Here is a 25680-nt window from a genome sequence, read left to right as displayed (position 1 = left end):
TCCCGAAGCCTACTTTACCTTGCATCCTCTTCAATATAACAATCTCTAACATCCCATAATGTAGGATAATACTTTTTCAAGAATTTAACATTAATGGGATGTTTCTGCCAATTTCCTTCGAGGTCTGCCAAGTAATATCCTCTTTTGTCTAATACTCGACTAATCATGAAAGGACCTTCCCATGTCGGGCTCCATTTTCCAAAGCCCCTGAGCTGAGCTCCTAGAGGAAAGACTGTTTTCCACACTAAATCTCATTCCTTGAAAGACTTTATCTTTACCCTTTTGTTATAAGCTCGGGCAACAGCTTTCTTCCCTTCCTGAATTTGGTTCAAGGCTTCAATTCGGGCTACATCTAAGTATTCAATCCCTTGACACATGGCTTCGATGTACTCTTCACTGTGTAACCCAAACTGATTTTGAATTCTGATAGAACTTACATTGATCTCCATAGGAAGCATTGCATCTTGCCCGAAAGTTAAAGCATAATGGGTTGTCCCTGTTCCTGCCCTCTTAGAAGTTCTGTATGCCCACAGAGTATTTCCTAGCTTTTCATGCCACTTTTCTGGACTATTTGTCACCATTCTTTTGATAATGTTTACCAAAATCTTGTTGCTGGATTCTGCCTGGCCATTTGACTATGGGTAGTAAGGACTAGACTAGATCATCTTTATTTTGTATTTGCTTGCAAACTCTTCAACTTCTTTTGAAATAAAAGACGGCCCACGATCCGTTACTATGGTTTCGGGCACACCAAATCTGTACAGAATCTTGGTCTTAATAAAATTCTTGATTGTAGCTGAGGTTATGGATTTTACGGCCGAGGCTTCAACCCATTTGGTGAAGTAATCCGTTGCTACAATTATGAAAGTGTGCCACTTGCTAAAAGCTGGATAGATCTGCCCGATGAAGTCCATTGCCCATCCTCTGAAGGGCCAAGGCTTAACCACTGGATTTAAAGGCACTGAGGGCACATGTTGGAGGGGTCCGTGCCTTTGACATTCTTCACAGCCTTGAGCATAGGACTTGCAATCTTTTTCCATGTCGGGCCAGAAATACCCATACCTTCTAAGCAACCACCTCATCTTCGTTCCAGCCTGGTGTGCTCCGCATATTCTTTCATGTACTTCGGCCATCACTTTCATGGATTCCTCTTCGCCTAAGCATTTTAATAGTAACTCGTCTGGAGTTTTCCTTAACAGGTTCTTCGCCTATAAGACATACTTGGTTGCTTGCTGTCTATTCTTCTTGATTGTGGGTGAAGAGGGATCCTTTAAATGATGAATGATGGGTGACCTCCAATCTTCTATCTCCGTTTCTAGAATCATTACATCTAGACTAAATCCTCTTTCCAGGATAGAAGGAAGGTTTCTTCTTTGAATCTCGACATCTACCCCATATTTTCTTTCCTGTATTGGCACGCCTGAGGCTAATTGCGCCATCTCGTTGGCCGCTAGGTTGGATCCTCTGGGAACATGATTAACTGATATCTCAGAATCCCAATAACTCAGAAATTGTGTGGCCGCCAAGTAATACCCTGCCATGGTGATATGTCTGCACTTGAACTCCCTATTTAGCTGGTTTATTACCAAATCCGAATCACCAAACACCTCTACCTCCGCTACCCCCAGATCCATCAAGATTTCCAAACCAATTATTAAGGCCTCATACTCTGCCCGATTATTGGTGTTCCCTTGGTAATCTAGGAGAAATGAGTAATAATGATAAACCCCTTGAGGGTTGATAATTACAATCCCAACTCCTGAAGCCTTCTGAGTGTAGGAACCATCAAAATACAGCTTCCAATGAGTAACCCAGAGGCCAGTTACTCTTCTTATCTCTTGCTGGATCCACTCTTCTTTGCCCAAGATATCTTTGCTTGGCGGGATCCAAACACTAGTAACTTCCAGGGTTCCCAGGATATTGATTATCTCATCTAGAGACTCTTGATGCTCCGCCAAGAAGTCAGCAATTGCTTGGCCTTTGACTGCCATTTGGGGTACATATTGAAAGCTGAACTCTGATAATGCTAGAATCCACTTCCCAATTCTTCCTGTAGCATTGGTTTTGACAACATGTACTTTATCACATCTGTCTTGGCAATGATATGCACGTGACAAGGTAACATGTAATGCCTCAGCTTACTGGCAGTAAAATACAAAGCTAGACACAATCTTTCCACTGGAGAATATCTTGTTTCTACCTCGATCAGAATTCTACTGAGGTAGTACACCGCCTGCTCTTTCCTGCCTTCATTGTTTTGAGCTAGCAAACTCCCGATTGATTTCTCTGAAGCAGAGATATATAGCTTTAAGGGTTTTCCCCTTTGAGGTGGTACTAACACTGGTGGAGAAGTCAAATAGGCTTTGATACTGTCGAAAGCCCTTTGGTGTGGTGGTCCCCACGCGAAATTCTCTTTATCCTTCAGTTTTAGCAAATGAGTCAGCGGCTGGATCTTGCCCGCTAAATTGGCAATGAATCTTCTCAAGAAATTAATTTTGCCTAGCAGCCTCTGGAGTTGCACTTTGTTGGTGGGTGAAGGCGACTCCATTATTGCCCGCGATTTGTTTTTGTCCACTTCTACACCTCTTTGATGAACCAGGAATCCCAAGAAGTTGCTCGCTCTTACTCCAAACGCGTACTTCTTTGGATTCATCTTCACTTTGTGGATCCTCATTCTTGTCAATGCTTGCCTGAGGTCTATCAGATGCTGCTCTTCTGTTTTGGATTTCACCACGATGTCATTAATATATACCTCCATGTTATGGCCAATCAGATCATGAAAGATAGCATTCATTGCCCTTTGGTAGGTTGCACCAGCATTCTTGAGCCCGAATGACATGACCAAATATTCATATGCCCCCACATGCTCGGGACACCTAAAAGCTGTTTTATGTATATCTTCCTGGGCCATCTTTATCTGATTATACCCGTCATTTCCATCCATAAAAGATAAAACTTTGTGTTTTGCTACTACATCTATGGATAGATCTGCCATAGGCATGGGATACTCATTTTTTGGTGTAGCACTATTAATATTTTTGTAATCAACACAACATCGTACTGCTTTTGTTATGGCCTTTAAAATGGGTACAATGTTGGCTAACCACTCTACATATCTGGCTGGTCTAATGAACCTAGCTTTTACTAGCCTCTCAATCTCTTCTTTGACCTTCTCTTCTATCTCCTTTGACATCCTTCGCGGTGCTTGCTTAACAGGTTTATATCCTTCCTTGATGGGCATTCTGTGTTCCACTAAGGTTGATTCTAAACCTGGCATCTCAATATAATGCCAAGCAAAACAATCTTTAAATTCTTGCAAAAGAAAAATAATCTTTGCCCGATCATTAGTCTCTAATAAACCACTTATTTGTATTGGTCTTGGATCTTCCTTTGTCCCTAGATCAATAAATTCCAAAGGATCCTGAACTTCTGGTGGTGGCTTATCAGGTTTTGCACACAAAAATTCAACCAACTCCGGGCTTTCGGGCAAGTCATCTGGCCCATCTAGGTCATATATGCACTCGGCCATTTGTATGGCCCTCTCCAATTCTTCTCTATAAGATTCTTCCCTGCTTTCATCCTGGCTGGTCGAAGCTCCTAGCTGCCATTCCTGCTCTTCTTTTTCTAAGAACTCCCTTTCTTGCCTTCTTCTCTCCCCATACACCAACAACCTTTTAATCAGGGACCTGACTGCCATTACCTGATCCTTCCTTTTTTGTTCTGTCATTGATGGTGTAAGGGCGTTGGGACAATACAAGGCCTATCCCATTCCTCTCTAGTAAGGAGCATTCCTTGTTCTAAAAGCTTTTGGGCCGTCACCTTGGTAAGGCGGCCGTTCTCATCTGCTCCTGAACATTTCAAAATTCCTATGTTGGGATTGTAGAAACTTGCTTCTGCAACATTGGTTGTAGGGAGAAATGGTCGTGATTCGGCCTCTACCATCTCCCAAAAACCTAGTCCCTCTGTGCCTGCCTCATGATAAACAGCCACTTGTTGATGTAGAGTGGAGGGTATGGCAAAACGTTGGTGGATTCCAAGTAAGGCTCCATAGGTGGAAGTGCAATCTACCACAAAGAATGTCATCATGATCTGTTTAGACCCCAAATCCACTTTTAAAGGCAATATCCTATAAGTCTTGGTGATAGAGCCCGAGAAGCTTGAAACCGTGAGGTCTGTAGGAATAAGATCTTCTGTGCCTCTCCCCAACTTTTTCATTTGTTTGGCTGGCAGTAAGTTAACAGCTGCTCCTTCATCAATTAAAATTGTTTTGAAAGGAACCCCTTCCAAATGGGCTGTAACGTATATTGGCTTAAGATGATTGGCAAGCAAAATGTTTGGGCGGATGAACACCATCTTATCTGTATAGATCCTTAAAGGACCATCCTTGGATGCTTCGGATGATTCAGCTCTTCCCGACTCTCCATTTTCAGCTACTTCAACACTGACATGGGCCATCATTAGCTCAGTTGTCACATAGTCACCTTCCATAACGACGGATAACACATACGCCATGTTGATATGAAATTTGCTAGGCTCTGGCAGTTATTCTTTATTGCTCCCAATCTGGTCTATGAACTCATCTAACCAAGCTATCGCATCTGCTGGAAGTAGTGGTTCTGGTGCCCCCTCTTGTTGATTCATGCTCGAATACTGTGTTTGCTTTGGAACTTCACTGAAAGGATCCACTAATGATAGAGAAGGTGGTTTTCTTTCAGGTGAAACAATTCTAAAACAGATAGGCTCTGTTTTCCATCCAGGAGTTGGCACCATGATCATATCTTCTTGAGCTCTCCTCAAGATCCTATATTTCCCAGGGTGCAGGCTTTGCGGTACATGGTTTCCCTTGCCTTCTGTCTTGCTATTAGCCTTTTCCACCTCTTTTTTACTCAACCAGCGGAACTGACTACTCCCTTCAGATGACGTTTTCTCCAACTTTTGATTCTTGGATGCTTCAGACGTCGCATGAGTCTTTAAGGAGTTCATGTAGGCTTTGTGTTGCCTTTGGACCCTTTTGACTATGGAGGCACCCATTTGTTTAACGGGCTGTCCATTTTTCCCAACCACGTACCATTTTCGCCCGAGGCGGGCAGGGTTATCTTTTTTGACAGGATTTGTTATCCTATCATTCCTCTTGACTTCCCTCCCCATATGGCCGTATTGAGAATGCTCTACACCTCTCTCTTTTGGCTTTTTGACATCTTTATCTTCTGCCTCCTCAGAAACTTCATGATTGCGAAATATCTCTGATAAAGCTCTAGGTTAGGAATCGCCTCCTAACCACTGAAAAAACTTCGGGAAGTATCCCTTCCTGCAGTTCATCTAACTTTTTCATAGGTCTCTTTTCTTTTTTCTTCTTCATTCCTCCTGATCAGTTCATGATCCATGAGGACTCCTGTGGGTGGTATTTCGAGCTCACACTCGCATTGGCATTACTGCATAGAACCATCCCTTTGATTATGGCTGCTTTTGGATGTTCAGGCAATTTGATCACCCCTCTTGTGGATTTGTCAACCAATCTTTTTTCTTCTTCCCTTGTAACATTTTCTTTCCCCTTCTCAGCCCATGCCATACTGATCATATTTATTGGGGCATCTGAGAAGGGATCCGCAGGTTTGTCCATCACTGCTTCCTCTGGCTGGTTGATTTTAAGTCTCTCATTTTCCCTATCATCTTTTTCCCCAAGTTGTGGTAAAGATATATGAATAGTTGGTCTTATAACCAGGTTGGCTTCCCGTTTGAAACCCGCGGACGCGTTCTTCAGTCTTTGCAACATTTGTAACAAAGTAGTTTGCAAATCTTCTGGTAGTTTTGACATATTTCTTTTGATCAAGTAGATATCCCACCGGGCGTGCCAAAACTATGTTCGTGGCTAGAATTTTCGTTGGGGATGCTTCCTAGCCGACGAGCACACAACTCCCCGAGAGGTTGGCACCGGTTGATGCTTTCTGTCGGGCTTCTGCTTCACTGGTGGGCTTGTCGGGCAAGGCTGAAAGAGAAGGACAGAGTTAACTTTGAAAGGTACCTTTGTGGGGCCTTAAGTATAGGCCTTGAGACTCACAATCAAGATTAACTTTTAAGTGCTCAGGCGTGCCACTGTCATCTTCAGCATGACAGATATAAAACGAATGTTGAGTTTTAGTTGTATATATATCCGAGAGGCTGTTTTAGTTATGAAAGGTGCCTTTGTGGGGCCTTAGGTGTAGGCCTTGAGGTTTCCAATCAGGAACTAACCCAATACTTGAATATATAATGTTTGTTTCATTGATTACAGAAGTATTATGCCTATTATACTTCTAATTACCCGAACCCGAAAAGCCGAAAGAATCCAAATAGGTGCCTTTGTAGGACCTTAGGTGTAGGCCTTGAGGCTTCCCATCAGAATTCCTTTTATGCTCAAACGTTCTACGATAATCATAATATAAAATAACACTAAGGGATAGGTCGATTACTTGCGCCCCAAGTAACATCGGACTTCTTGTTTATCAAAGACTATCGTGGATGGGTTAAGTTTACATAAGGTTCTTTTTTTATGCCTTGAGACCAAGGACTTTTAAATGATCAATCTTAGATGTCTGAGGGCTTAGAACTTAGATCTGATTTAATCTGTGAAGACATATTTAAATCGGATTCAAGAATTGAGGAGCCTTTTTAATCATCAACTTGCCAGAAATAACTTGGATACAACTGGAAGTATACAACATATTGCTAAACTACTTAATGAAAAGATAAAAACAAAGAGGGTCGGGTAAGGTTTCACCTTATTGGGCAAGGCTGATCGTCTTGCAACTTCCTATCTTTATGGTTTATCAAGGGGTTTGAGAGCTTTGAAATAGGGGTAAGGAGATGTGTTTACAAAAGGAAATCGATACTACATCAAGTTCTAGACAAGGTAGCAGAGCTATTACAAAGGCTTTGGGTGAGGGTTGATCCCGAAAGGGATGAAGACTTGGGCTGACTACAGCTTCGTTGAAGGCAAATCTGATTTGAGCAGAGTTTGTGCTTGTATTTGTTTGTTTGATTGAGTGTCCTTATCTCTGATTTCTCTTTCTTCTTTTATAGACACTTCGGCTTAGCCTCCTGTAACAGTAATCTTGCCCGAATGCAACTTGAAGGGTAATGACTCATCAGCTTTTTACTTGTATTGCCACTATAAAGTGCTTTTGGGCTGATTAGCTGGCTGGTCTATACCACTTGACCTCTAAGTAGGTGAGCAAGTGGTTCAAATGGTCTACACCTAATCAGAAAATGGCCTCTCCTGCTTTCTGGGCTTTGGCTGGGCTTCGGGCTTTTCTCCTTCTAGACTTCTTTCTTTTGGGCCAACTCCTTCTTGAGCTCAAAGTTCAAGTTTTAACCCAAACAGAGAGTTGCTTACAAAAAATCCAAACAAAATCCCTAAAAATTTACACACCAGAAACCCTAGGAATCACCATGATTGATAACCAATGGGCCATTGGAATCATCCACATGCCGATGAACTCCGATCATCGTCACTCGATCTTCATCTCCTCCCAAAGTCAAAACCCTTTTAAATTCGCGACCCGCTAACCAAAACCCATCCAGAAAATCTCAAGGATAGACGAGAATTCCCAAGAAAGATTCAAGTATTGGCCAAGATGATGTTTTTTCGATTTAATAGAGGGCTCGAGGGTTTTTGGAATTTGTTGGTTTTAGGGTGAGATTAAGTGTGAAAGAATTTGTAAAAATTGATTTGTTGTTTGTGGTTTCTGAGAGAGAAGAACAGAAGGGTAAAGTGAAGAAAATATGGTCGAAAGCTAAAGGTGAAGAATGATGGAATTGTGGCGGGCATACAAACCACGCAGGGGCAAATCCGTCGTTTCACTGTTGGTCAATGGGCTTTCTCACATGATGAACAATGTTTTTCTTGAACTTTAGTATATATAAATATTATCGTGTATGAATATGATAATTAGGGATGTTTTCAAAAAACCGAAAACCGAAATCTGAAAACCGAAAACCAAACCGAACCGAATTGAAAAAACCGAATTGAACTGAATTCTTTTGGTTCGGTTTGATTTTAGTGATCTAGAAACTGAACCAAACCGAACCGAACCGAATTAATTAAATTAATTTTTTATTTAATTATTTGTTTTGGGTATTATTTTCTAAACCCAATTTGTAAGTTAAAATGTGCTAAACTCAATGTGTTGCCAAACTTTAAGCTCAAAATATTTTTAAAAGGCCTATAAAAACTCTAAACCCTAACCTATTATTTCTCCCCCATATAAGGTTCCGGAACCAAAACTCCTCCTGAAGTACCTACATCCATCTCTATAGCACTGTCTACTTCTGCCCCAGCTTTCTTTTCCAAATACACTCTCATATAACATGTAATAGAATCCATAAATATTTATTTCGGGTAGATTACTTGAGAGTAATTTGTGATGGAAAAGAATCCAACACACACTAAATAAATCCACCCACACATTACTTTTACTAATCAAGTTGTCAACAAGCAGTTACAAGCAAACAACCTTGATCTTTGAAAAACATCATACAATTTAAATTTTCTAAGTCATTTGTATGATTTTTGTGTTGTGAGGTTGTTAGTTTGGACTTTGGAAGACTTGATTGATGATTTTAGTTCAACTTTAAATGTTTATTTTCATTGTTCTTTGATTCTAGTTAGAATGCTTATGTTATGATTGTGTTGGATATGTTAAAATTTCAATGTTTTTCATTTTTTGAAAAAAAAAAACAAAAAACCGAAACCGAACCGGAAAAAACCGAACCGAAAAAAACCAAAAAAAATGAACCGAACCGAAATTTCGGTTTGGTTTCGGTTTTGGAAAAAAATTGAACGATTTAAACCGAACCCACCCCTAATGATAATAATCTAAAGCTGTAACTTGAGGTTTTGGAGTGAAACTTAGAAGAGCTTTAATACTAGGTGATGAGTCCATATTATTTTATATACCTTACCCTAATCTTACTCATAGTTTATTGGTTACTTTGGTAGAATTTTGATACTTTGTTATGTATTTTCAATGTAGGAAATTCGACTTCCTCTTAAGCAAAAAATGATCAAACGGATGGATTTTGGAATGATTCCAATTGGAGGATGTCCATGATTCTTTCAAGATGATTATGACAAAATTCTAGATTTTTCCACCGAGCTGTTTGACCGTGGCGATGAAATAAAAGTCTAGTGTGAGCTTTCCCAAATGGCATATTTTGAGGAAGATTATTTTTGAAGATTTGTATGGGACGTCTTCAGTTTTCAAAAGAGACATTTTGGGACCAAATCTGAGTTGATTTGGTTGGTCAAAAATGTGATTTTCTGAAAAGTCCGAATTTCAGTTTAAATAGGAAACCTTTTATTTCCTAGTTATCTTATTCTATTATGTTTCCTAGTTTTTAGAAGATATTTTCTAGGTAGGATTTTATTGTGTAGTAGTATAAATAAGGCGATTTAGCCATTAGAAAATAACGAATGCATCATTTTGGAGAACTTAGCTAGACTTTGATGATTTGTATTTCAAGATGTTTTCTATCTTTTTTCTATTTCAATAAAATTCCTTTTGTTTTATGGTTGTTCGTAACTAATCTCCGTTTGCTAGGGCAATGCCTTGAGCCTTAGCATGAATATGTAGTTTTTCTTTAATTGCTTATGAAGACAAGGGACCTAAACCAAGTGAGGTGTGTCAATGATGAGGATGGAAAGGTTCTTGCTACCGAGAACTCATTATTTTCATAAGCTTTTCAATGAAGGACATGAAAGGGGTACTTCTTTGGGGGAGTGGTTGTATCTTTGAAAAAGATGAAGCACAGAAAAGCAGTGGGTCCAGATGATATACCGATCGAAGTGTGGAAAGTCTTGGAAGAGACGAGTATCGCATGGCTCACAGACTTTGTCAATAGGATTTTGAAAACGAATAAGATGCCAAATGAGTGGTGAAATAGCACTTTGGTGCCTATCTACAAGAATAAGGGCGACGTATAAAATTGCATAAACTATAAGGGTATTAAGCTAATGAGTCATACAATGAAGCTCTGGGAGAGTCATTGAGCATATATTGAGGCAAAAGACACGAGTTTCAGACAACCAATTCGAGGTCATGCCAGGGCGCTCAACCATGGAGGCAATCTATCTCTTACAAAGATTGATGGAAAGATATAGAGATAGAAAAAATGATTTACACATGGTCTTTATAGATTTGGAAAAAGAGTATGATAGGGTCCCAAGAGACATTTTATGGAGGATTTTAGAGAAGAAAAGAGTAGGAGTAGCATATATCTAAGTTATAAAGGATATGTATGAAGGAGCAAAGACTGCCATAAGAACTCATGAAGGACAAACCGAAAGCTTCCCCATAACTGTAGGGTTACATCAAGGCTCATCCTTAAGTCCTTACCTTTTTGCATTGGTAATGGATGAGTTAACGGGACATATTCAAGATGATATTCCTTGGTGTATGCTTTTCGCAGACGATATAGTGTTGATAGATGAAATTCAGAAAAGGGTAAATGCGAAGCTTAACCTTTGGAAAGAAGTGTTGGAATCTAAAGGTCTAAGCCTAAGCCAATCAAAGATAGAATATATGGAGTGCAAGTTCAGTGCAAATGGAGACCCAAATGAGTTAGGGGTGAGGATCAGAGATCAGGAAGTACCAAAGAGTGACCGCTTTCGCTACCTAGGATCTATCTTGCAAAAGAACGGAGAATTAGATGGAAACCTCAACCATAGAATACAAGTTGGATGGATGATGTGGAAGAGTGTATCCGGCGTGTTATGTGACCGCCGTATGCCACTAAAGCTCAAGGGAAAATTTTATAGGACGACAGTAAGGCCAGCGATGCTGTATGGCAAGGAATGTTGGACGGTGAAGTATCAACATGTACATAAAATGGGTGTAGCAGAGATGAGGATGCTTCGTTGGATGTGTGGGCACACGAGAAATGATAAGATTAGGAATAAGGATATCCGAGGTAAAGTAGGAGTAGCCGAAATTGAAGGAAAGATGAGAGAAAATCGGTTATGGTGATTTGGACATGTGCAAAAAAGGTCTACTGACGCTCCAGTTAGAAGATACGACCACGGGACAGAGGTCCAAGGCCGAAGGGGTAGAGGAAAGACCTAGGAAAACTTTGGAAGAGACTTTAAGAAAAGGCTTAGAGTACTTGGATTTAACGGAGGACATAACACAAAACTGAGCGCAATGACGTTCTAGGATTCATATAGCTGACCCCACTTAGTGGGAAAAGACTTTGTTGTTGTTGTTTGCTTTGAATTACTAATCACTGTGTTTAAACTGTCTCTATATCTTAATGCTTAGCTACCATTAGGATGTTTAGATAAGTAATCGGATGCAATTCGGTCGGAATGCCATCGGAGGATTGAGTATTGCTTCTTGTGATTGATAGTTGTAAGTTCACCTAAGGTGAATGCCATGTCTTAGGAGTTGCATGGTTTTCAAAGGGTTTTCACAAAGCGTAATGAGTCATGGATGTTTATATTTGATTTGAATGCCACAAACAGATTGTATGTTTGATATACGTTCTAACTTGAATGCCACAAGTACAATATGCATAAGGAAAACCTAACGTTCAAAGTTGCATGTGTAATTCATAAGTAATTGGTAAAACTACATAAGATTGTTCAGGTGATGGCGGAACCCTAGTGTCCTTTTATCATTATTTTCTAAGATTGTTCCCTTTTCAAATTGGTTTCTTTAATTTTTTTTATTTAATTATTAATTAAATTCGTTTTTAATATTTTAGGTCATAAAATCAACATCTTCCAAACTTTGTTTTCAAATAATTAATTAAGATTTGGTATTTACATAAATTATTCATTCAATTCTTGCGGAAAACGACCTTACTTGAGCCGTTTATACTACAACTACCTTGTTCTCTTGCAAGTATTTTTATCCCTACTTTTGCATGTGGTAAACAACCCTATCACTAGATATTATTGTGTATGAATGTGATACTTGATCTTACTATACACTGCGAATAATTAAGAGATGCTGAGCCATTTTTTTAACTGTTATTTGTCTTCAAATACTTAAATGTTGACTCTTTTGTATATATTGGTGGAAATGCAGAGATGGGTGCTCTTTGCTGCTGTCCTTATGGTGAGGAATTCGAAGAATATGCGCTTCCGAGCAATTCATTATAGGTATTGCTTATTCCTGAGATACTTTTTCTAGCAGTTATTCACTGGGGTAGGTATAAAAGCCATGATGATCTCAATAATTTGTCGGTTCTTCCATTTAGGAACTCTCCTAGGAAATTTACGCAGTTTTCTATTATCGGATGCATGTGGTTATATCAATGTTTTAGATTTATTGTCTGAAAAAGGAAAGGATAGTGGACCATAAATTGGCATGTCACTTGGAAACTGAGGAGCCTGATGCACCTAAAACAAATCCGTCTACATTACTTCTAAAAAATTGTAGTGTTAATGATGGCTACAAAGTAAACTGTTCGAAAGCATCTATCACTTTTAATTTTGGGACAACATACTTTTGCATGTGGTAAACAACCCTATCATTAGATATTATTGTGTATGAATGTGATACTTGATCTTACTATACACTGCGAATAATTAATAAGAGATGGTGAGCCTGTTTTTAACTGTTATTTGTCTTCAGATACTCAAATGTTGACTCTTTTGTATATATTGGTGGAAATGCAGAGATGGGTGCTCTTTGCTGCTGTTCTTACGGTGAGGAATTCGAAGAATATGCGCTTCCGAGCAATTCATTATAGGTATTGCTTATTCCTGAGATACTTTTTCCAGCAGCTATTCACTGGGGTAGGTATAAAAGCCATGATCATCTCAATAATTTGTCGGTTCTTCCGTTTAGGAACTCTCCTAGGAAATTTACGCTGTTTTCTATTATCGGATGCATTTGGTTATATCAATGTTTTAGATTTATTGTCTGAAAAAAGAAAGGGTAGTGGACTATAAATTGGCATGTCACTTGGAAACTGAGGAGCCTAATGCAACTAAAACAAATCCATCTACATTACTTCTAAAAAATTGTAGTGTTAATGATGGCTACAGAGTAAACTGTTCGAAAGCATCTATCACTTTTAATTTTGGGACAACATACTTTTGTATGTGGTAAACAACCCTATCACTAGATATTATTGTGTATGCATGTGATACTTGATCTTACTATACATTGCGAATAATTAATAAGAGATGGTGAGCCTTTTTTTTAACTGTTATTTGTCTTCAGATACTCAAATGTTCACTCTTTTGTATATATTGGTAGAAATGCAGAGATGGGTGCTCTTTGCTGCTGTCCTTACGGTGAGGAATTCGAAGAATATGCGCTTTCGAGCAATTCATTATAGGTATTGCTATTCCTGAGATACTTTTTCCAGCAGCTATTCACTGGGGTAGGTATAAAAGCCATGATCATCTCAATAATTTGTTGGTTTTTCCGTTTAGGAACTCTCCTAGGAAATTTACTCAGTTTTCTATTATCGGATGCATTTGGTTATATCAATGTTTTAGATTTATTGTCTGAAAAAAGAAAGGGTAGTGGACCATAAATTGGCATGTCACTTGGAAACTGAAGAGCTTGATGCAACTAAAACAAATCCGCCTACATTACTTCTAAAAAATTGTAGTGTTAATGATGGCTACAAAGTAAATTGTTCGAAAGCATCTATCACTTTTAATTTTGGGACAACATACTTGAATAAAAAAAGATTTTCAAAGTTATTTTTAAATGAAAATGTTCTTTCCAAAATGCTTAGCTTTTATGAAGGCAATCCCAATAAGATCCATGGGTTTGATTCACTTTAATTTTCATATTTCTTATTTGTTCGCATTTCCTCATGTTCATGCAGTATTGTGCACCTTTCCAAAGGCTTGATGGACGACCACCTTCGTTACCTATTCAAATGGCCACTTTGGCATCACCAAGAGTAGGCACAACGCTACATAATAATCCCTTGAATGATACTCAGCTCTCATTTCCAAGCCAACCCCCTTCGATGCTGATCAGAGATACTCACGTTTACAGCGTGATGGCATAGTTTCTAGGCGTGAGAAGTCAATGACTCATTTGTAAGAAGATAATGCAACAACTGAGAAGATGCAGTTCTGGCACCAAATCCCTGGGTTTTGGGAAGAAATGGAAAGCAGATGATACTGAAAAAGATTGTAAGTTATGCTTGATCACTAAGTACATTAGCAACTTTAGTGATTGGTCTGAGCTCACCTTATATATAAGAAGACATGCTGAAATAATGATAAGAATATGGTAATTCACAAATGATTAGGATTGTGTGAATGTTAGTTTAAAATGAAGTTTCTGTGTTAGAATTAAAAGAAGTATGCATGGTGGATTTTTATAGGTGTCATGAAATTTGTATACTAGTTTTTTTTTTTTTTTTTTAATTTTTTATTATTTATTATTATTATTCTATGGGAATTAAGTCCAAATTGTTAAGGATACTGAAGGACCACCTACTAATCATGAACACAATGTATCAGATTAATACCTAGATACTTAGCTTAGTTGTTAAGTGTTGGTTTGTTAGAGTTTGTTGTATTAGAATGCTTAGTCAGCATTAGTGAGTATTTATGTATAACATACACTTTGTACTGGAGAATGAATTAATGAGAATTATTCTTCAACAAACTCAATCTTTCTCTAGATTCTTTCTATGTCTAAACTCTCTCTAGAATCTTGTTTTCTTTACAGATCTTTAATCTTCAACATGGTATCCTTCGCCACTGTCTAACGACTTCTATCCTTTGCTTCCGTTTGTGTGCATTTTCTTACTTCCCAAACAGATCTTTCTCTTCTTTTTTTTCTGAAAATTGTTTGTTGCTTTCATGGTGACTTCCTCTGATTCACCTTCTTCTGGCCCTAATTCTCATGGCGAGATGTCTAATCTGCTTCACCCTTCAATTGCATCGATTACGGTTCAGAATGTTGATGGAATGATTTTGATTAAACTCAATCGTTAGAATTAGATTACCTGGCGTAGTTTGTTCCTTTCTGTTCTGAAACGATTTAAGCTTCTAGGTTTCGTCAATGGCGACGATCTATGTCCACCGGAATTTGTTTGTGATTCTTCTGGATCTCAAATTCTCAACCCTGCTTATGACTTTTGGTGTGAACGTGACCAGATTCTGACGATTTGGATTAACTCTACCCTTGCTGAGGATCTTCTTCCATTGATGATTGGGATGGCAGCTTCGCGATCTCTTTGGCAGTCTCTTGAGCGTCGTTTTGCTGGTGCTTCACGCACTGATGTTTATAGTCTTCGCTCCAAGATCCAGACTATTCAGAAAGGTGACTCTTTGTTGACCGACTATTTCAACTCCATCAAAGAAATCTCAGATAAACTGGTCACTGCTGGTGAGCCGATCTTTGAGAATGATCTTGTAACTTATATTCTTTCTGGCGTGCTTGATGAGTATGAATCATTTGTTGATTCCATTGAGACGCAATCTGAAGATGTGACTACTGATGAACTTCACGGGCTTTTCCTTAGTAAAGAAATCTCGCTCCAGAAACGTAAGACTCGATCATCTTCTTCCTCCTCAGCACATTTTCATGCTTATACAACACAACAACATTCTTCTGGTTCCAATTCTTTTCGAGGAAATTCTAGAGGAAAGTTTCAGAATCGGAATCGTTCTCATCAGACTCGTAATTTTAGTGTTAATCGTAATTTTGGTGGTGTTCTTGGCTCTGCTCCGAATCAGAAACGATCTTTATCCTCTGGTTTTATTCCTAATCACTATCAAGCGGGCTCATCATCCTTTTTCTCTGGACGTTATCTTCCTTGTTAGTTATGTAATCAGTATGGTCATGGTGCCTTTTGTTGTGGTCGTCTTTCTCAATTTGCCTCTCAGCAATCTCCAGGCTTCACCAACACTCATGTAGGTATGTCTGCCATGACTGTTTCCCATTCTCCAACCTACTGGCTTACTGATAGTGGTGCTCCACATCATGTGACTTCCGATCCTACCTCTCTCAACTCAGCAATTCCATATACTGGCACTGAACAACTAGTTATTGGTGATGGTAAAGGTATCTGCATTTCTCACATTGGATCTGCCCTTATTTGAACTGCTAATGCTGTGTTTAAACTAAATAATGTCCTTTTAGTTCCTAAAGCATCTCATAACTTGCTCTTCGTATATCGATTTGTTCATGACAATTGGTGTTCTCTGACATTTGATCCATTTGGATTCTATGTCAAGGACCTACGTACTGGGAGGATGCTTTTTTAGGGCCCTAGTGAAGGAGGCCTCTATCATTTTTATTGGAATGCATCTAATGGCATATCTGGGGTTGTTGTTTCTCCTCATGCTCTTATGATAGCTCAAGCTGACATTAATATATGGCACAGAAGGCTTGGACATCCTTCTAGTGTTGTTTTTAAATAAGATTGTTAATAAAAGTCAACTGCATGTTGCTGGTTCAGTACATAAACAATCTTTTTGTTCTCATTGTCAATTTGGGAAAGCTTCTAGGCTTCCATTTTCTGTTGTACCATGAACCTCTACTAGGCCATTTCATATCATTCATGCTGATGTATAGGGTCCTTCTCCCACTCCTTCATGTACTGGCTATAAATACTATCTTGTTCTGGTTGATGATTTCACCAAATATAGTTGGTCTATCCTTTGCACTTCAAGTTTGATGTTTGTTCTGTCCTTAAAACATTTGTTTTGAAAGTTCAGAATTGGTTTGATAGTAAGATTCAGTGCTTGAGATCTAATTCAGGGGGTGAGTTTCTCAATTCTGTTTTACAAGGTTTTCTTAATGTTCATGGCATTATACACCAGTTGAGCTGTCCTCACACTCCACAGCAGAATGGTTGTGCAGAAAGGAAACACAGGCATATTGTTAAAATGGGTAGGACTCTGTTATCTCATAGTGGTTTGCCTTCCAAGTTTTGGGTAGAAGCTTTTCAAACTTCTATGTATCTCATCAATAGACTACCTTTTCAGTTTTCCTCTTGTCCTTGGGAGTTATTGTTCAAGGTTGCACCTAAGTATCACACCTTGAAGACCTTTGGTTGTGCCTGTTACCCTTGGTTGCAACCTTATAGTTCTCACAAACTGGACACAAAGAGCAAGCTCTGTGTATTTTTAGGGTACAATTTGAATCACAGTGGATACCGATGTCTAGATCCAATTACCAACAAGCTGTACATTTCCCGACATGTTGTCTTTGATGAAACTTCCTTCCCTTTTAAGCAACTCCCTGCTTCACCTACTACTTCTTCTTTGTCATCTCTTACACCATCAGCTTCTCCCTTTTCCTTTACCATACCAGTTCTTACTTCAACAAATTTACCACCTGCCTTTCCCACTCCCTCTTCTTCTCCATAACCTACAGAACCTGCATCCATTGATCCACCTCCAGAATCTGCATCCATTGATCAAACTACAGAATCTTCTATTCCCGTTAATACACATCCCATGGTTACAAGGGCTAAGGCTGGAATACACAAGCCTAAAGTATTCAATGCAACTAAACATCCTCTTCCTACAATGGTTGATTCCCTTACTGTTATTCCTCCTACTCCAACCACCTACCTACAAGCTTCTAAGAATGCAAACTGGTTGGCAGCAATGCAGGCTGAGTATCAAGCTCTCCAGTCCACCGGTACTTAGGTTCTAGTTCCTTATAATCCTCAATATAATTTGGTAGGCTGTAAATGGGTGTTCAAACTCAAACACAAAGTTGATGGTTCTATAGAGCACTACAAAGCTCGGCTTGTGGCCAAGGAGTTTCATCAATAAGAAGGGCTTGATTTCTCTGAGAATTTTAGTCTCGTAGCTAAGCCTACTACAATTCGCATTTTCATCTCTATTGCAGTTACATATGGTTGGTTTATTCACTAGTTGGATGTGAGTAATGCCTTCCTTCATGGTTCCCTAAAAAAGGAAGTCTATATGGTGCAACCTCCTGGTTTTATTGATCCAACCAACCCTCATCATGTTTCTAAACTGCAAAGATCACTCTATGGTCTCAAACAGGCACCCCGAGCCTAGTATGAAGCATTTTATGGTGCTATTCTCTCATTGGGATTTACTCTTTCCTCATCTGATACTAGTCTTTTTATCAAGAAAGACTCTACTATTACTTTTATATTGGTTTATGTGGATGATATTATCATCACTGGGAGTTCTACTATTGTTTGTCAATCCATCATTTCAAAGTTGCAATCTTTGTTTCCTGTCAAAGATTTGGGGGATATCCATTATTTCCTAGGCATTGAGGTTCACAGATCCTCTACCAGTCTTTTTATTCATCAATCCAAATATGCCTTGGACTTGTTTAAGAAGACATATATGCTTGGTGTCAAACCTTGTTCTACTCCAGTGAGTTCCGCCAAGTTGGATCATTCTGGCACTATTCTTTCCAATCTTACACTTTATAGATCAATTGTTGGTGCTCTTCAATACTTGACCTAGACTCGCCCTGATCTGGCTTTTGCAGTGAATCAGGTGTGTCAGCACATGCATGCTTCTAGAACTATTCATTTACAGGCTGTCAAGAGGATCTTACGTTATCTCAAGGGTACTATTGACTCAGGTTTATGGTTTAAACCAGGCAAACAGTTTCTCACAGCTTGGTCTGAAGCTGATTGGGCCGGTTGTCCATTTGATAGACGATCTACTAGTGGCTATTGTGTTTTCCTGGGTCCAAATCTGATTTCTTGGAGTGCCAAGAAGCAAACTACTGTGGCATGATCATCCACTGAAGCAGAGTATCGGTCTTTAGCCAATACTACTGCTGAGATCACTTGGGTGTGTAAAATTTTGCAAGACATCTCTTTTCCTCTTCTTCGAACTCCTGTGATTTGTTATGATAATCAAAGTGCTATTGCATTAGCTAAGAACCCAGTTTTTCATGCTCGAACAAAGCATGTCGAGATTGATTACCATTACATTCGAGAAAAGGTTCTTCAAGGTCATATCAGCATTCATCATGTTCCTACTCTCTTCCAGATTGCTGATATTTTCACTAAGTCCTTATCTGCAGATCGTTTTGCTACTCTCAGTCACAAGCTTTCAGTTTGTTCTCCTCCCTTCAGCTTGAGGGGGTGTGTTAAGGATACTGAAGGACCACCTACTAATCATGAACACAATGTATCAGATTAATACCTAGATACTTAGCTTAGTTGTTAAGTTTGGGTTTGTTAGAGTTTGTTGTATTAGAATGCTTAGTCAGCATTAGTGAGTATTTATGTATAACATACACCTTGTACTGGAGAATGAATTAATGAGAATTATTCTTCAACAAACTCAATCTCTCTCTAGATTCTTTCTCTGTCTAAACTCTCTCTAGAATCTTGTTTTCTTTACAGATCTTTAATCTTCAACACAAATTTGATAGGGTAATATAAATTACAAGAAGAAGAGGAAGACTGAGCACCGATCATGGCCTTCTCTTCCTGCCTCTTCCAAATCCAGACATGGTAATTACTCATTTCTCATTTCTCATTCAACTCCTATTTTTTTTCTTTTTTTTCATTTTAAATTTTCTTAAAATTGATCAATTAGCAAATGGCATAGTTTGTGATATACTGTAATATGATTTGAGTGATTATTATTAATTTTAATATTTCATGATCAGAGAGATGATGAATATGCGAAAAGCTTTGCGAGTTTTAGCTTTGAATAAATGAAAGCTAGGGATTCATGGATTTTTTTTATAATTTTCTTTGTAATGTTTCAGCTATGTGGCGTTGGAGTCATTCCTCAACAGGAGCGTGTTATTTTGGTCTATTAACAAAGGAAGCGAGTTGCTCTGTGCTAAAGGAGGATGGTGAGTCGAAATTCTTGGCCCTATTTTATGGTTATGAGAAAAACCATAATGAAAATTAATATGGCATTCATACATGTAATCCTCATTTTATCAATACTTAAATATATCCAGTTGAGCATGATCAGTTTCACAATTATCTCAGTAGTAACCGCATCATAACAATTCCTTCCTATAAGGAACTCTCATGCCAACTGATGGTTTGTTCAGAAGTTTCCCTTATTTTAACACTTACAATATTTATGATCCATTTGACATTCCTACAACAATGCGCGGGCTTAATGTGTTGCATATCAATTGTTCCTGCTATATGGCTCAACAAATGAGACAAATACATGATGGTGTACCTCAGTGGCGAAGCCAGGAATTGTCGGGGGGAGGGGCGATTTTAAAAGAGTGCGTTAAAAAAAATGGCAACAACCAAATCCCTTTATATAGTAATGTCTTCCATAATTTATCAATATAAACAAATTACAATTGTTGTCGGCAATGTTGCATAATAAGCTCATTATCAATAAAAGCAAATACATCTCTCAATGTAAACAATCATGCTATCACTCAACCATTAATCTCTTATTTTGTTACGCAATGGTGCTTTCATAGTCGTTCCATTACGTAACTGTATAATGTAAAGAAAAAAAGAAAGTTTTAATAAAACATTCCGGTACTGTTTACTGTTAACGAAAAACCACATTTTTTACCTTTTCCTGGTACTATTCACTACACCTTTATTTGTCATTTTTCATTAAAACTAAAGTTTTTTTAGACTTTTCGTTAGTTTTCCTTAAAAAAAAACTTATACTCTTAATCCTAGAGTAGACTATACTAATATGACTAATAACAAATCAAACCAACAATTCAATTAATCAATACTAATAATCATACAAAATACAAATGATTCAATAAACAAAAATTTAATTCAACTAATCAATATGAATAATCATATACATTATTCAATAATTTAATTAATCAATCAATAATAAGGAATTCAATTTTTACCCTAAACAATTATTTCATTTTTTAATAAACATAAATTCATATCAATAATCAATAACCAATAACCATATTAGTTTATTACCCTATAATTTTATATCAATTAAACAAAATTAGTATTAAATAATCAATTAGAGTTTGAAATAATATAAATTTGGAAAAGAAAAAAAAAATCATCTCAAAATTGGGAAGGATGGCGTGGCGACTGAAATGGAAAGGCCAACGGAAAGGGGTTGGGTTGGGGCACTAATGGAAAAGGGCACTAATGGAACTTGGTAATGGCGAATGGGGGGACGGGGTAATTGGCTAATGGCCCCAATATTTTATTTTATTTTTAATGAAGGAAGTAAAACGACATAGTTTTACTTCAAAAAAATTATTTTTTATAAGAAATAAACCCTGCGCGCAAGTGCCGCGCAGCAACAGATGCGAGAAAACCAAACCACCGTATTTTCCAGTTTCCGGCCGAACGAAAGGGGATTAGGACTCGCTCTTTGGGTTATTTTCCGGCGAGCGGAGGGGCGACCGCCACCCTTCGCCCCTATGTAGCTTCGCCACTGGTGTACCTGTATATTTGTCTAATCTGTCTTTTATTATTGTAAGCAATGCGTTGCTATTGTATTAAAATAGTACATCTACTATTTGGATAATATGTAACAGAACAAAATTATGTTACAAATCTGGGCTGACAACACGATACAAAAATCTTACCTTAAATGTCTCAAAGTCACTTCAATTATTTACCCTACTCAACTTAAATCTAGTTCCCTTTTTTTCTCAAATATGTTTTATGGCATGATTGTTTGATCTTTTACTGAATAGTTGTTAAGAAATGGTGATTAAAACGCGGCTCATATTTTTTGCAATTTTTTTGTTATGCAGAAATATGCGTCGTATGATAGGCGAGAATTCTTCTTCATTGTGAGCATTTAGGTAAATCCTGTCTTTCAATATTTTTCTATTATTCTGTGCATTGTTCTTTCTTGGGTTTTCTGTGAGATTTATTGGAATGGTGGTTGTTTAGTGGTTTTCTAGGTTGCTGATAAAAGAATTTTTGGGTAACGTGGTGGTTTAGGGGATAGCTATAGTCTTTGACGGATTTCAAATCAAGACAATATTTTAGTTTAAACTATCAGTAACTGAAGGCAGAGGAAAATTTAGATTTTTGCCTTCTTTTTCTCGCCCGGTCTCAGAAAAGCATGTAATAGAGTCACCACTTTTTTATAATTTTTAGAAGTATTTGGTGGTCGGCTGGACGATCCTATTAGCTTATCCATTGGAGGTTGTTTGGATTCATATTTCTACTTTTTCTTGAATATGTCTATTAATCATAAAGATGCTTCTGAAGAATGATAAGTAACGATTTCCAAAATTTTATTGTAATGTTTTTTTAATGTTGTCAAAGAGCTAAAATTGAAAGATGGGTTCTTTTTTAGTTCTGTCTTTTTGTTTTTGTTTTTGGTTTGCTCTTCTGGTTGAAAAAGGATGAACATTCTTTTTTATTTTCTCGCTCATTTCATTTTCTATTTCAATAAAATCTCATACTCATGAATATCATCAAGGCGGATAGCATGAAATGTTAATGCATTTTCCTCTGCCAGTTTATCAATTTGAATTCCACTTTATTTGTGGTTTGTTAATTGAAATATGCACCGAATTCATTATTTTGAGTAGTTCTTACTTGGCATTTGTAAGCTTTTGATTACTTATGAAAGGTTATATATTTTATGTGAGTTTATAAACTTATAACATGGAATTAGTTTCTTTTCAGTTGGGTTAAAATTATATTGATTGTGGTGTTATAAAGCTCATTTTTAAAGTTAGGTTAAAATTGTGAGTGAGGAAAAGAAGAGAAAAGAAAAATGTGAGTGACGAATAGGTGCCTGCCCTACAAGACACATATTTTGCCATCTTAACTACAAGGGCAAATGTGTGAACTGCATGTTGCTTCTGTTTCTTCTGTTTCTTTAGTTTCTTATGGAAGCACAACTTTTTTGGCAACCATGTCTTTGTGATCAAGAACGTTCAATTTCTTCCTACTAATTGTGCAATGTCTTTACATGTCAGCTCAGTTGAATGTATATAAAAGCCAAGATGCTTATCTTATCGACCTCATTCACTCATGTGTCCTTCTATTCATTCATGACTGTGTTGAATTTATTCAGGTTAAATGTGTCTAATTCATGCAGTTATGCCTGAAACAGTTGGTTCCCACCGAAACACACAAGCTTATTTTCTAGTTATTACTATAATATAGTTAGTGATTACATTATGGACATTCTATTACACTATCAAGGTAAATTATTATATACTTAGATGTGATGCATTACAAAACCAATGTTTATAAAAACACCATGTACGTCTTATTATGCAATATAGGCGTAGGTTATTACTAGGGAACGTCATAAAATTAAACAACATCGTAATTCACTCGTCCTTAACTTATAACAATACAATGTGACTATAAACATGAAATTTCCTATAACGAATAGCAGATGAACATGTGTACACAATAAAATTCATATTAAATGAATGTTTAGGGTTACAATCTCTGTGGTTTATTCTTTTTAGGAAAATTTCTCTAATCTTGAGATTTGATCCAACAGTTGTAAGAACCTGATCTTGAATCGGGACGAGATTTCTTCAAGGGTCGTCGATGCTTGATATTAAACGAAACAAGAGTGATTTCACATTGTGGGTGGTCATCGTTTTTAATATGGATGAATTGGCACGTATGTTTGTTATGCTTGTTGATTCTCCATGAACTTGATAAAGAACAAGAGTGTTTGGGTGTTTGGTGTTTGCTTTGGCTATAGAGCTTTCTACTTTTCTCCAAAAGTTTGGACATAATTTGTTTCTTTGAAATTGAATTTGATTCACAGGTGGTGAACACTTGATCTTGAATTGGGATTGCGATTTCTTCAAGGGTCATCGAAACTATCTGAACAAATTTGGACCACGAGTAGTGTCACGTTGAAGATGATTTTTGGCTTTCATGGTGGATGAACTGGCACGTGTTCTTGTTGACTCTCAACGAGCGTGATGAAGAGTGCAGAGAGTTTTCTAAGTCTTCTGTGTTTTTTGTGTGTCTGAGCCTTCTTTGTCTTGGAGACTCGTATTTATAGGCTTCTATATGATTCTTTGCATTGAATCAATTCATTTTCTAGGTCTTGATTTATGTAATTTGTCTACATAAATTGTCTGACTAAAGCTTGATTTAAACTTGATTTGGTATTAGTTTGACATAATTTACGCTTTATTTAAGGGGAACTTTAACGAAAAGCTCCCGGTACTATTCACTTTACGAAAAACCATATTTTTATACTAAAAAGTCAATCCTGGTACTATTCACTTTACCCTTTATTTTGTTCTTATCGTTAAAATTCAAAGTTTTCAAGCTATTTTCATTAGTTTTCATTTATTTAAATCAAGGTCCATTGAAAGGTAATTTTCCCAGAAGGTGCTGTCCAATTCCATCAGACTTGATTTGGATGTAAGCAAGGATGATGTAATTTGAACTTGATTTGGTACTAATTTGAGCCGAATCAATTAAGTTAATTGACATGATTTATGTTTTGATTTAAATCAAAGTCAATTAAAGGGTAATTCCTCAATTGCTTCCACCATCAATTTAATTTGGTATTTTTTTTTTTTTTCATTTCCTAGAGGTCGACACGTTTTACTTTCGATGACTTGTTCGATTTTGGTGAGTCACATACCATGTGTGCAATTTGTGAGACCATGACGCGCGCCTGGAAGTCAAAACTTAATTTGTCGATTAGTATTTATTTCACAATTTACATGTTTACAAATACCTCAACTTCAAAGTGTGTCGTAAACAACTGTTTGTAGTGTGTAGGAGGTGTGACTTGAAAACCCGTTGGGCGAATGTATTTTTTTGCTTCACTATGTCGAATGTTGATGCCAATCTTGAACCAATCAGTGCATTTTTTTTTCTTTTCTGAAGCCAATTGGAGCATTAGACGATAGCTACTCCAATCTCGTCTCATATGGCAAGAAATCCCATATTTTCTTAAACAGACCGTTCAATCCAATCTACAAGTTTGACTGATGCAGGGAGTCCCAACCAAATCAACCTGGATGAACTCCTAATCTTGTATGTTATTGGAACTCCACAATTTTTGCTGTTGTGGGATTGACTTGGTAAGTGAGTGTGCAACACTCCTTTATTTCTTCATTGGACACCACCCCATCATTGTGATAAAAGATATTGTATTTTGTATCTTGAAAATGTTACAAGAAAAACCTCCATATATAACAATGCTGGAGTTCTAAACAATAAAAGGCAGCAGCTGCCCCAACTACACTCAACCATATGCAATAAAAGCTAGCCTATACAACACTAAGTGTCTATAAAATAGACCTCTTGACTTTGTGATCAAAGGCCTTATTTTGTTGGATCTTGTTTCCTGACCTTTGTGTCCACAACAGATAAACTTGCTAACTTTTCTCCATCATCCCCCCGCAAGCTCATGAGCGGGCAGCGAACGAGCTTGGATTTTAAGAAACGAAAACGATCAGCGGACAAACCCTTAGTGAAGATATCTGCGATCTGAAACTGAGTAGAGATATGACGAACATTCAACGAACTCGCCACAACAAGCTCATGTACAAAATGATAATCCACTGCAACATGTTTTGTTCGAGCATGGAACACAGGATTAGACGCCAATGCAATAGAGCTTGTATTATCACACCAAATGAAAGGAGTGGAAATAGGGATGCAAAGCTCCTGCAACAGCTGATGTAGCCATACAAGTTCAGTTGCTGTGATTGCTAATTGCCAATATTCAGATTCGGTACTTGACCGAGCAACTGTGCGTTGCTTTTTGGAACTCCAAGAAATCCAATTTGGACCAAAGTACACGCAAAAACCACCGGTAGA

At 37.7% G+C, this 25680-nt stretch overlaps 1 pseudogene; it reads left to right on the top strand.

Moving 5' to 3' along the window:
• The first annotated feature begins 8850 nt into the window (after positions 1 to 8850).
• On the top strand, positions 8851 to 22024 carry LOC126629260 (E3 ubiquitin-protein ligase At3g02290-like; annotated as a pseudogene).
• The last annotated feature ends 3656 nt before the right edge of the window (positions 22025 to 25680 follow it).

This window comes from Malus sylvestris, chromosome 7 (assembly GCF_916048215.2).
Source record: "Malus sylvestris chromosome 7, drMalSylv7.2, whole genome shotgun sequence".
NCBI lineage: Eukaryota > Viridiplantae > Streptophyta > Magnoliopsida > Rosales > Rosaceae > Malus > Malus sylvestris.
This window is presented reverse-complemented; position numbering and strand designations above follow the sequence as displayed.